General features: G+C 46.3%; 1 protein-coding gene across 1 annotated transcript in view; it reads left to right on the top strand.

The window, feature by feature from the left end:
* Nucleotides 1–642: 642 nt before the first annotated feature.
* LOC140204985 (transmembrane protein 184B-like) overlaps nt 643–11,613 on the top strand; it is a 121,987-nt gene continuing 111,016 nt past the window's right edge. Inside the window, exon 1 of the mRNA XM_072272029.1 lies at nt 643–891. The gene's annotated coding sequence lies outside the window, so the exon portion shown is untranslated. The remainder of the gene's footprint in view (nt 892–11,613) is intronic.

Here is an 11,613-nt window from a genome sequence, read left to right as displayed (position 1 = left end):
ACATCCATCCACCCACATCCATCTATCCACATCCATCTATCCGCATCCATCCACATCCATCCATCCACATCCATCCACCCACATCCATCCATCCACCCACACCCATTTATCTGCATCCAACTACATCCATTCATCCGCATCCATTCATCTGCATCTGACTACATCCATTCATCCACCCACATCCATCCATCCATCCATCCACATCCATCCACCCACATCCATCCATCCACCCACCCACATCCATCCATCCACCTACATCCATCCATTCATCCATCTATCCACCCACCCACATCCATCCATCTATCCATCCATCCACATCCATCCATCCATCCACCCACATCCATTCATCCATTCACATCCATTCACGTCCATCCATATCGATCTATCCATCCATCCACACCCATTCATCCGCATCTAACAACATCCATCCATCCATCCATCCGTGCACCATCAACCCATCTAACTACATCAATCTATCTTCCTTCCTTCATTCGCTCTTTGCTCCCTCCCCCACTTCTCCCCATTCTCACGCCATCACCTCTGGCCGGTACGCGGCCCCTTTAACAATCTGTAGGGGTGACGTCAGTCCGCGGGCCGGGGGAGCCAGCGAGAGTGCGCAGGCGCGGGGGTTGCAGCGCTTTAATCCGGGATCGCGGTAGCGGTGGGGTTGTTGTGCTTCGGGCTTCTGTGTTGGTGCGAGAGTGAATGCTTACTACCTCCCACCCACCTCCCCATCACTAATACCTCCATTGCTTTTAGTTTTGCCCCTCCTCTTTCTTTCTTCACCCAATGTTGCAGCCCCCTCCTCTTTTATTTGTAACCTTTGAAGTTGCCCCTCGCTGTAATATTTCATCGGTGGAGTGACTACATCCCAGTGACAGCCATGCAAAGGTAAGAGGAGGGTGGAGGGAGGCGAAAATAAAACACTTCTCTGAAGCAAATGCATCTAATCGGCGTGATCTAATTAATTGTAACGCTGTTTCTAACAACTCACACTGCAAAATCCACGGTTGGTTTAATTGCTGTGTTTTTCCCCCTCGTCTGCAGTAGTTTCGGCGAAGCTGTAAATCTGTGATGTGCGTTGAAATCAAATCTGTGTTCAAATGCATGTTAACGTCACACGTTACAAAATAAAAAATCTTCTCTGGAGGATTGTACCCTCTGGAGCCAGGACACGCTGCTCGGCAAAACTTCCTGGTGCCTGTACCGTTTTCGCGTGGTGGTGGTGGGGGGGGGGGGGGGGGTCGTGTGGTGTCTGTTGCGGTCTGTCACGCCCTTTTTTTTAAGAAAACAGTTTATATAGCACCTTTTTATAACCGCTGCTGGCATTCCTTTGCTCTTCTGGGCACGATTTGATATTGAGAAATGTTAGAACGCTTTCTGGCGGACATGTGTTATTTTTCTTTAAATTTGCACTCGCCGATCCTTCTCCCCTCCCTCGGAGAAAATGTTTCTGAGGGGAGAGTTATAATTTAGTGGCGGTACTCCGTGCAGCTCTCTCTCTCCGCTGCACCAGCCGGAGGCTTGTGAGGCTGTAGCCTGTTAGTCAAGCGGAGGCTGGGGGCAGCCCATCTCCGGCCCTCTCCGGCTGCACTGTACCGATCTGCCCATAAACAAAACTGCATCGGCCGTGACACGTACCGAGACTACAAGATGAAGCAGCAAAGGCCATCTCTCCCAGTAGTTGATGTAGCAATCCGGTCTTTTTTTTCCTTTCTGTGAGATGGTGGAGGTGGTGGAGACGTTCTGTTATAAGTTTCCCTCTTGATTTTGGATTCTTGTTTGAATGATATAGTCACGAATATGCTTTCCCTTCGCTAAGTGCAGTTTCATTCACATTTTGCATTTCAAAACAATTTTCTCTCCAACACCGTGGTGTTTTAAAAAATAGATTTTTATTTTGTTTTGTACTGAAGTTGTTTACTCCATCTAGTTTCAAAATGGCTGCAACAGGTTTCACACCGACGTGGTCCACGTTGGCCAGTAGCTCTGCAAAGACATCTGAGGCCTGATTGACCTGTCTCCCTCATGTAGGTTTGTCTTGAGTCTTTTCTCGGTGTGCGAATATTGCTGGAATTTGTTACCCATGTTCAGTTGTTCTTGGGCAGCTCTGATCTGTGTGAAGAGGGTGCTGTTGGGAGGCAGTTCCCAGGATTGGATCTTGAGATTATATTGGAGCCAACAGTACATTTCCAAGTCGGGGTGGTGTGGCATTTGGGGATCCTGTGGGTGGTGGTGGTGTCCTCGGTGGTGGAGGCTGTTGGTTTTGTGGGATGCCCTGAGTGAGTCACTGCTTTGTCGTTGGGATGTGGCGCACACACCAGGTTGGGGGACGAGGGGGGTGTGAGTATTTATGCTTGTGAATGCAAGGGGATTCTAGAAAAGCTGGAAATCTGGAGCAACACACACAAAATGCTGGAGGAACTCGGCAGGTCAGGCAGCATCTATGCAGGGGGAACAAACATTCGACATTTGGGCTGAGACCCTTTATCACAGCCTTTCTCAACCTTTTTGCCCTGAAGGGACACTTGAAATAATTTTCAGGTCTCAGCGAACCCCTGCAGCTCACAGTATGTTAGCGTGATCAGGAAATTGATATAATAATCCAAAAATAATTGCCAATGCTCTTTTAAGTAGAGAATGAATTTTTAGCAACACACACAAAATGTTGGTGGAACGCAGCAGGCCAGACAGCATCCATAGGAAGAAGCACAGTCGACATTTCAGGCCGAGACCCTTCGCCAGGACTAACTGAAAGAAGAGTTAGTAAGAGATCCCCCTCCCACTTTCAAATCTCTTACTATCTCTTTCTTCAAAGTGAATAGGAATAAGGAACCTTGGTTCTCATGGGATATTGCAACTCTGATAAAGAAGAAGAGGGAGTTGTATGACATGTACAGGAAGCAGAGAGTAAATAAGGTGCTTCAGGAGTATAAGAAGTGCAAGAAAATACTTAAGAAAGAAATCAGGAGTGCTAAAAGAAGACATGAGGTTGCATTGGCAGTCAAAGTGAAGGATAATCCAAAGAGCTTTTACAGGTATATTAAGAGCAAAAGGATTGTAAGGGATAAAATTGGTTCTCTTGAAGATCAGAGTGGTCGCCTATGTGTGGAACCAAAGGGAATGGGGGAGATCTTAAATAGGTTTTTTGCGTCTGTATTTACTAAGGAAACTGGCATGAAGTCTATGGAATTAGGGGAAACAAGTAGTGAGATCATGGAAACTGTACAGATCGAAAAGGAGGAGGTCCTTGCTGCCTTGAGAAAAATTAAGGTGGATAAATCCCCGGGACCTGACAGGGTGTTCCCTCGGACCTTGAAGGAGACTGGTGTTGAAATTGCAGGGGCCCTGGCAGAAATATTTAAAATGTCGCTGTCTACAGGTGAGGTGCTGGAGGATTGGAGAGTGGCTCATATTGTTCCGTTGTTTAAAAAAGGTTGAAAAGTAATCCGGGAAATTATAGGATGGTAAGTTTAACGTCGGCAGTAGGTAAGTTATTGGAGGGAGTACTAAGAGACAGAATCTACAAGCATTTGGATAGACAGGGACTTATTAGGGAGAGTCAACATGGCTTTGTGCGTGGTAGGTCATGTTTGACCAATCTATCGAAGTTTTTCGAGGAGGTTACCAGGAAAGTGGATGAAGGGAAGGCAGTGGATATTGTCTACATGGACTTCAGTAAGGCCTTTGACAAGGTCCCACATGGGAGGTTAGTTAGGAAAATTCAGTTGCTAGGTATACATGGAGAGGTGGTAAATTGGATCAGACATTGGCTCAATGGAAGAAGCCAAAGAATGGTAGTAGAGAATTGCTTCTCCGAGTGGAGGCCTGTGACTAGTGGTGTGCCACAGGGATCAGTGCTGGGTCCATTGTTATTTGTCATCTATATCAATGATTTGGATGATAATGTGGTAAATTGGATCAGCAAGTTTGTTGATGATACAAAGATTGGAGGTGTAGTAGACAGTGAGGAAGGTTTTCAGAGCCTGCAGAGGGACTTGGACCAGCTGGAAAAATGGGCTGAAAAATGGCAGATGGAGTTTAATGCAGACAAGTGTGAGGTATTGCATGTTGGAAGGACAAACCAAGGTAGAACATACGGGGTTAATGGTAAGGCACTGAGGAGTGCAGTGGAACAGAGGGATCTGGGAATACAGATACAAAATTTCCTAAAAGTGGCGTCACAGGTAGATAGGGTCGTAAAGAGAGCTTTTGGTACATTGGCCTTTATTAATCGAAGTATTGAGTATAGGAGCTGGAATGTTATGATGAGGTTGTATAAGGCATTGGTGAGGCCGAATCTGGAGTATTGTGTTCAGTTTTGGTCACCAAATTACAGGAAGGATATAAATAAGGTTGAAAGAGTGCAGAGAAGGTTTACAAGGATGTTGCCGGGACTTGAGAAACTCAGTTCCAGAGAAAGGTTGAATAGGTTAGGACTTTATTTCCTGGAGCGTAGAAGAATGAGGGGAGATTTGATAGAGGTATATAAAATTATGATAGGTATAGACAGAGTGAATGCAAGCAGGCTTTTTCCACTGAGGCAAGGGGAGAAAAAAACCAGAGGACATGGGTTAAGGGTGAGGGGGGAAAAGTTTAAAGGGAACATTAGCGGGGGCTTCTTCACACAAAGAGTGGTGGGAGTATGGAATGAGCTGCCAGACGAGGTGGTAAATACGGGTTCTTTTTTAACATTTAAGAATATATTGGACAGATACATGGATGGGAGGTATATGGAGGGATATGGTCCGTGTGCAGGTCAGTGGGACTAGGCAGAAAATGGTTCGGCACAGCCAAGAAGGGCCAAAAGGCCTGTTTCTGTGCTGTAGTTTCTATGGTTTCTATGGTTAATGAGATTGCTAAGGGGGCTGCTCGGTCAGTGCCCACCACTGCGAGCGCCAGCATCATAAGTTGCGTGAAGTTCATAAAGAGATTTTTATTTTTTTAATCACGACCTCTCTAGGGTTCGACGGAACCCTGGTTGAGGAACCCTGCTTTCTTGGGATTGGAAAGGAAGGGGGAAGAAGCCAGAATAAAGCGTGGGAGAAGGAGTATAAGCTGGCAGGTGATGGGTGAGATGGGGGGTAGGTGGGTGGGCAAGGGGGGAGGCAGTGAAGTCAGAAGCTGATAGGTGGAAGAGATAAAGACCTGAAGAAGGAGGCGTCTGAAAGAAAAGGAGAATAGACCATGGTAGAATGGGAAGCAGAAGAGGTGATGGGCGAGTGTGAAGAAAAGGGGTGAGAGGGGGAGCCAGAATTTGGAATGGAAAAAATGGGGAGAGGGTAGGAATAACCAGAAGTTGGCAAGATTGATGTTCATACCATTAGGTTGGAGGCTCCCCAGGTAGAGTTGTTGTTCTTCCAACCTGAGTTTGGCCCCATCATGGCAGTAGAGGAGGCCATGGACAGTCATGCTGGAATGGGAATGGGAAGCCGAATTGACATAGATGGACAGCGGTAGGCCCTGCCTTTTAGTGTTGTGGATGAGGTGGCAGTCAACTGGATTTACCGTGTTCTGGGTGGCAGAGAGCCTCGTAGTTGTTTGCGCCTCACTCATCCAAGGGAGGAGTGAACTTTTGTACTATTTGTCTTATTAATGGCGGGAAGTTAGTGTGGAAATAGCAGGGGCTCTGACAGAAATATTTCAAATGTCATTAGAAACGGAGATGGTGCCGGAGGATTGGCGTATTGCTCATGTTGTTCCATTGTTTAAAAAGGGGTCTAAGAGTAAACCTAGCAATTATCGGCCTGTGAGTTTGACGTCAGTGGTGGGTAAATTGATGGAAAGTATTCCTAGAGATGGTTTATATAATTATCTGGGTAGAGTCTGATTAGGAACAGTCAACACGGATTTGTGCGTGGAAGGTCACGTTTGACAATCTTATTGAATTTTTTGAAGAGGAATGTTGACGAGGGTAAAGCGGTGGATGTTGTCTATATGGACTTCAGTAAGGCCTTTGACAAGGTCCCACACGGAAGGTTGGTTAGGAAGTTTCAATTGTTAGGTATTAATATCGAAGTGGTAAAATGGATTCAGCAGTGGCTGGATGGGAGATGCCAGAGAGTAGTGGTGAATAACTGTTTGTTAGATTGGAGGCTGGTGACTAGTGGTGTACCTCAGGGATCTGTACTGGGTCCAATGTTATTTGTCATATACATTAATGATCTGGATGACGGGGTGGTAAATTGGATTAGTAAGTATGCAGATGATACTAAGATAGGTGGAGTTGTGGATAATGAAGTAGGTTTTCAAAGCTTACCAGTTAGAAGTGTGGGCTGAAAGATGGCAGATGGAGTTTAACGCTGATAAATGTGAGGTGCTACATTTTGGTAGGACTAATCAAAATAGGACATACATGGTAAATGGTAGGAGAGGGATCTAGGAATAATGGTGCATAGTTCCCTGAAGGTGGAATCTCATGTGGATAGGGTGGTGAAGAAAACTTTTGGTATGCTGGCCTTTATAAATCAGAGCATTGAGTATAGGAGTTGGGATGTAATGTTGAAATTGTACAAGGCATTGGGAGGCCAAATTTGGAGTATTGTGTACAGTTTCGGTCACCGAATTATAGGAAAGTTGTCAACAAAATTGAGGGAGTACAGAGAAGATCTACTAGAGTGTTAGCTGCGTTTCATAACCTAAGTTACGGAGAGAGGTTGAACAAGTTAGGTCTTTATTCTTTGGAACGTAGAAGGTTGAGGAGGGACTTGATAGAGGTATTTAAAATTATGACGGGGATAGAGTTGACGTGGATAGGCTTTTTTCATTGAGGGTGTGGGAGATTCAAACTAGAGGACATGAGTTGAGAGTTAAAGGGCAAAAGTTCAGGGGTAACTTGAGGGGGAACTTCTTTACTCAGAGAGTGGTAGCTGTGTGGAACGAGCTTCCAGCAGAAGTGTTTGAGGCAGGTTTGATGATGTTTAAAGTTACATTCGACAGCTATATGGACAGGAAAGGAATGGAGGGTTATGGGCTGAGTGCAGGTTGGTGGGACTAAGTGAGAATAAGAGATCGGCACGGAGATGGCCTGTTTCCGTGCTGTAATTGTTATATGGTTATGTGGAAAGCCTTCGGCTCTCAGGAGGTGATCCGCTTGTCGCTTGTGATTCTCAGCTTGCTGTTGTAATCATTGTCCACGTTGAAGTTTGTAGTCGACAGTACACATCTGTACAGATGTGCCTTGGAGAGCATTCTAACTGGTTGCATCACTGTCTGGTGTGCAGGGGCCACTGCACAGGATCGGAAACATCCTCAAAAGGCTGCAAACTCGGCCAACTCCATCATGGACACTAGTCTCCTCACCATCGAGGATATCTTCAAAAGGCGAAGGCTTGAAATGGTGGCATCCATCATTAAGGAGCCCCATCACCCAGGATGTGCTCCTCCTTGTCACTATCGCTGGAGAGAGAGGAGGTACAGGAGCACAAAGAGAACTGCTGCTTCCCCTCCTTCAGATTTCTGAAATAACAAAGAGCCAACACGTGAAAAATATTACTGCGCTAATTTAATTTTTAAAAGCATATTTCTTATTGTGATTTGTAGTACTTGTGTTTTGCTCTGTACTGATGCTGCAAAACAAAATTTTCAAAATACCTCAGTGATATTTAACCTGATTCTGAATAACTCCAAGCTTGTTGATAGTAAGGAGCGTGGTCTGGAAGAGATGAATGGGTGATTGGACTTGCTGACAGTGCTTGATGTGTTGTGAATGGCTGATTGGACGTGTGGGTGATGGTTACTATTCGGTGCTTTGGAATGACATTTCTCGTGGCCTGGTTGCAGCCGGCTGTGGGCTGCTTCATCTGCTGATGTCTTGCGAATGGAGACTTTCCCGCGTTGGAGGATCTGTTGCTGCTCATTTTGCATCGTGGTTGGGATTCAAATCCGTTTATTTATCACACGTATTTGCATTAACAGCCAACACAGCCTAAGGATTTGCTGGGGGCAGCCCGCGAGCACTGCTGCACATTCCCACGCCAGTGTAGCGCATCCACAGTGTTTGTAGAATACGCAAGCATTAACAGCAACAGAACAGTGAAATGAGCCACTTGCCTTCCTCTTATCTGCCTTGCAGTAGGCCATTCTGCCCTTCGAGCTGGGCTGTCATACTGCAAGATCAGAGCTGGTTTAAATGCTGTTTTCTTCCTCTATCCCCATATCCCTTAATTCTGAAATATCCAAAAATCTGTTACTGTGCTCAGTGAGCAAACTCAGTAACTGAATTTCACAGCCTTCAGGGAGAACCATTCCAACTTCACCATCCCCAGAGGAAAGAAACCTCTCCTTTTTGGTCCTCAGGCCAGCACCTTACTTTTAGATTCTAGACTCACAGCTGGGAGAAGCAAGCAAAAAAAGATCTAGTGCTTTCCTGGTATTTCTGATGAATAAACTCTTCTCGGGTTGGTAAAGATGGCAGAGTTTGTCATCGAGAGATCGGTTATAATCGAGTGGAGTTTAAACTTCTGCAGCATTTGCCCCCTTGAAATCTCTTAAGAGTTTGACAAACTTTCCAATAGAGGTTCATTTGTTTCTGTAGCTGAGAAGAGTGCTCTTGCACAGACCACTGTCGCTGTTCCACGCTTATGAAATGATAGTTTTTTTCCAGCCGAAGGAAGCGGGCAGGTGTGGTGACTTTTGTCGTGTTCCCGGTTCGATGCTGGCTTCCGCTGGAGTTTGCATGCTCTCTCTGTGCCCATGTGGGTTTCCTCTGGGTGCTCCGATTTCCTCCCACATCCCAAAGACCGGTGGTGGCTAGCCACTGCAAATGGCCCCGGTGTGTGGGGCAGTTCATGAAACGTTAGGGGGAATTAGGGTTGCCAACTTTCTCACTTCCAAATAAGGGACAAAAGTAGCAGTCAAATACGGGACACTTGTGTTTACCCCGAGAAAGACTACCACGACCATGAAGCCTTGTGCAGGCACCTGTGTGCGCATGCGTGTACATGCTGATTTTTTTTTTCTTTACAAATCAGTTTGGCTTAATCTTCCCAATTCTGGTAAGTGAAACTACACTGTACATACATTATTTCTACTTTATATAGGCTGTGTATTTATCATATTCCTGCTTTTACTATATGTTAGTGTTATTTTAGGTTTTATGTGTTATTTGGTATGACTTGTAGGTTATTTTTTGGGTCTGGGAACACTCAAAAATTTTTCCCATATAAATTAATGGTAATTGCTTCTTCGCTTTATGCCATTTCGGCTTACGAACGCTTTCATAGGAACACTCTACCTTAGCGGGGGAAATACAGGACAAGGGCAGTCCGTATGGGACAAACCAATTTAGTCCAATATACAGGATGTCCCGGCTAATACGGGACAGTTGGCAACCCTAGGTGGAATGCAGTGGGCAACTTGAGGGCTCTGGATTGGCTTAGACCTGGTGGGCTGATAACTACGACAATTAGGAGGAAAGGGCTGAACATATAACAGCACAGTACTGACCCTCTGGCCCACAGTATTATGCTGATCTACTCCAACGTGTCCATGCTGACCTAGCTAATCTCATTTCTCTGCTTTGCCTGTCGAGCTCTGAGCCTTTCCCATCTATGGACTGAACACGTACCTTTTTAGATGTCGTTATTGTACCTCCCTCTGGCAGCTCATTTCTTGTGCCCAGTGCCCTCCACCCTCTGCAGGAAGAGCTCTCTCATCAGGGTGTCTTTTAACTCTTTCTCCTCTCCCTGTAAATCTGTGCTCTCTGTTTTTTGGTTGCCTTTCCTTGGGAGCTGGTAGCATCAAAGAAGTCTCTGTATGAATGCGCAGCTTCTTGGGCTTTGGGGGTTGGACCTGGTACAGATAGGATCTTCCTGTGCAGCCTTTCCAAACTATTTCCTACGCAAACCGGGGAAAACCCAGCCTGGAATGGATTTCACAGTAGAGATGTTCCTGTGGCCAGACGGTCAGGACCATTTTCAGCAGAAGGAAGTCTCCCGGCCGAGACAAGCACGATGGAGGAGAGGCCACAGCCAACTGATCCCGGGTGCTACCTTTGTCTCAGCACCAATTGCACCACTATCCTCGTGTCATCGCAACACCCCACGTGCAGCGTTTCCTCCTATAACAGCCCCAGCCTCCCCCACCCCCCCCGCCCCCAATGCCACACTAAATCACGGAGAAGTATAGCGTGGAAGTAGACCAATCAGCCCATCCCATCCATGCCCACCACTGGGCACCCATCCCAAGTAATCACTGTGAGCAGTTTTGGACCCATTTTCTGAGAAATGATTTGCTGCCATTGGTGAGGGTCCAGAGGAGGTTGACACCAATGTTCTTGGAAATGGAAGGGTTAATGTGATTGTTTGATGGCTCTGGGCCTGTATTCGCTGAAGTTTTGAAGATTTGGTGGGGGGGTGGAATCGTATTGAAACCTATCAAATGTGGAAAGCCCTAGATAGAGAAGATGTTTCCAATAGTGGAGGAGTCTGGGACCAAAGGGCACAGCCTGAGAATAGAACAGAGATGAGGAATTTTATCAGCCTGAAGGCAATGAATCTCTGGAATTCATTGCTATAGACAGCTGTTGAGACTAAGTTACTGGGTATATTTAAAGTGGAGATTGATAAGTTCTTGATTAGTAAGGGTGTCAAAGTTCCACGGAGAGGGCAGGAGAATGGGGTTGAAAGGGAAAATCGATCAATCATGATGGAATGCTACAGGAGTCTGTATGGGCTGACTGGACTAATTCTGCTCCTGTATTTTATGGTACCCCTGTGTGCCTAAACAATTTGTATTCTCATCTAGAGAGTTGTTAAATATTGTGTACTGCTGTCCATTTCCCTCACCATTTTATGCACTTCGATCTTGCAATCTCTTAATCCATCTGCAGTTGACACACGCACAGGCAGCTCCGTAGGCCAGGCAGCATCTACGGGTGTGAACGGCCAGGCAATGTTTCGAATTGAGATCCTTCACCAGCACTGGAAAGGAAGGGGAGAGAAGCCAGAGTAAGAAGGTGGGGAGTTGGGCGGGTGGGGGGGGAGTATAAGCTGGAGGTGATAGGTGAGGCCAGGTGGGTGGGAGAGTGGGGCGAATGAAGTGAGAAGCCAGGGAGATGATAGATGAGACCAGGTGAGGGGGAAGGTGGGTAGGTGGGATGCTGGCAGGTGATGTGGGGAAGGGCAAAAGAGCAGGAGAAGAACGAATGTGGATCACAATAAGGAGAAGGAGGATGGGAATCATTCTCTTGGGCAGAACTCCCTGCTGTCTGGGTAGAACAGGTCCCCTCTCTTCCCCCTTATCTGAAACCAGCGTATAGTTTTATCTTTCTGAGATGAGGAATGTTTCCTGTGGTTTAACCTCTGTCACGCCCACTCTTCCTGGGAGAGCAAGCTCAGGCTGGCCTGTCTCTTGTAAGTGAAATGCTGCTCCACGCCCAGCATCATCCTGGTGAATCTTCTCTCCACTCTATCCAGCACTTTTATTCCATCCCTCTCTCCTTGTCCCTCCGCCCCCCCCCCCACCCCAATCTCTTCTGAAGTCTTGGGTTACCTCTCCTGACTCTCATCTAATAAAGGGCACCCTCTGTTTCAGAACAATTTTAGTGTGTTTTTGTCTTCATTCATTCTGGTGACATTAGCAGGACCTGGCATTTTTGTCCACTTCTAAAGC

The sequence above is a fragment of the Mobula birostris genome, chromosome 11 (assembly GCF_030028105.1).
Source record: "Mobula birostris isolate sMobBir1 chromosome 11, sMobBir1.hap1, whole genome shotgun sequence".
NCBI classification, from domain to species: domain Eukaryota; kingdom Metazoa; phylum Chordata; class Chondrichthyes; order Myliobatiformes; family Myliobatidae; genus Mobula; species Mobula birostris.
The sequence above is the reverse complement of the archived record's forward strand: the minus strand, read 5'-3'. Positions and strand labels throughout refer to the sequence as shown.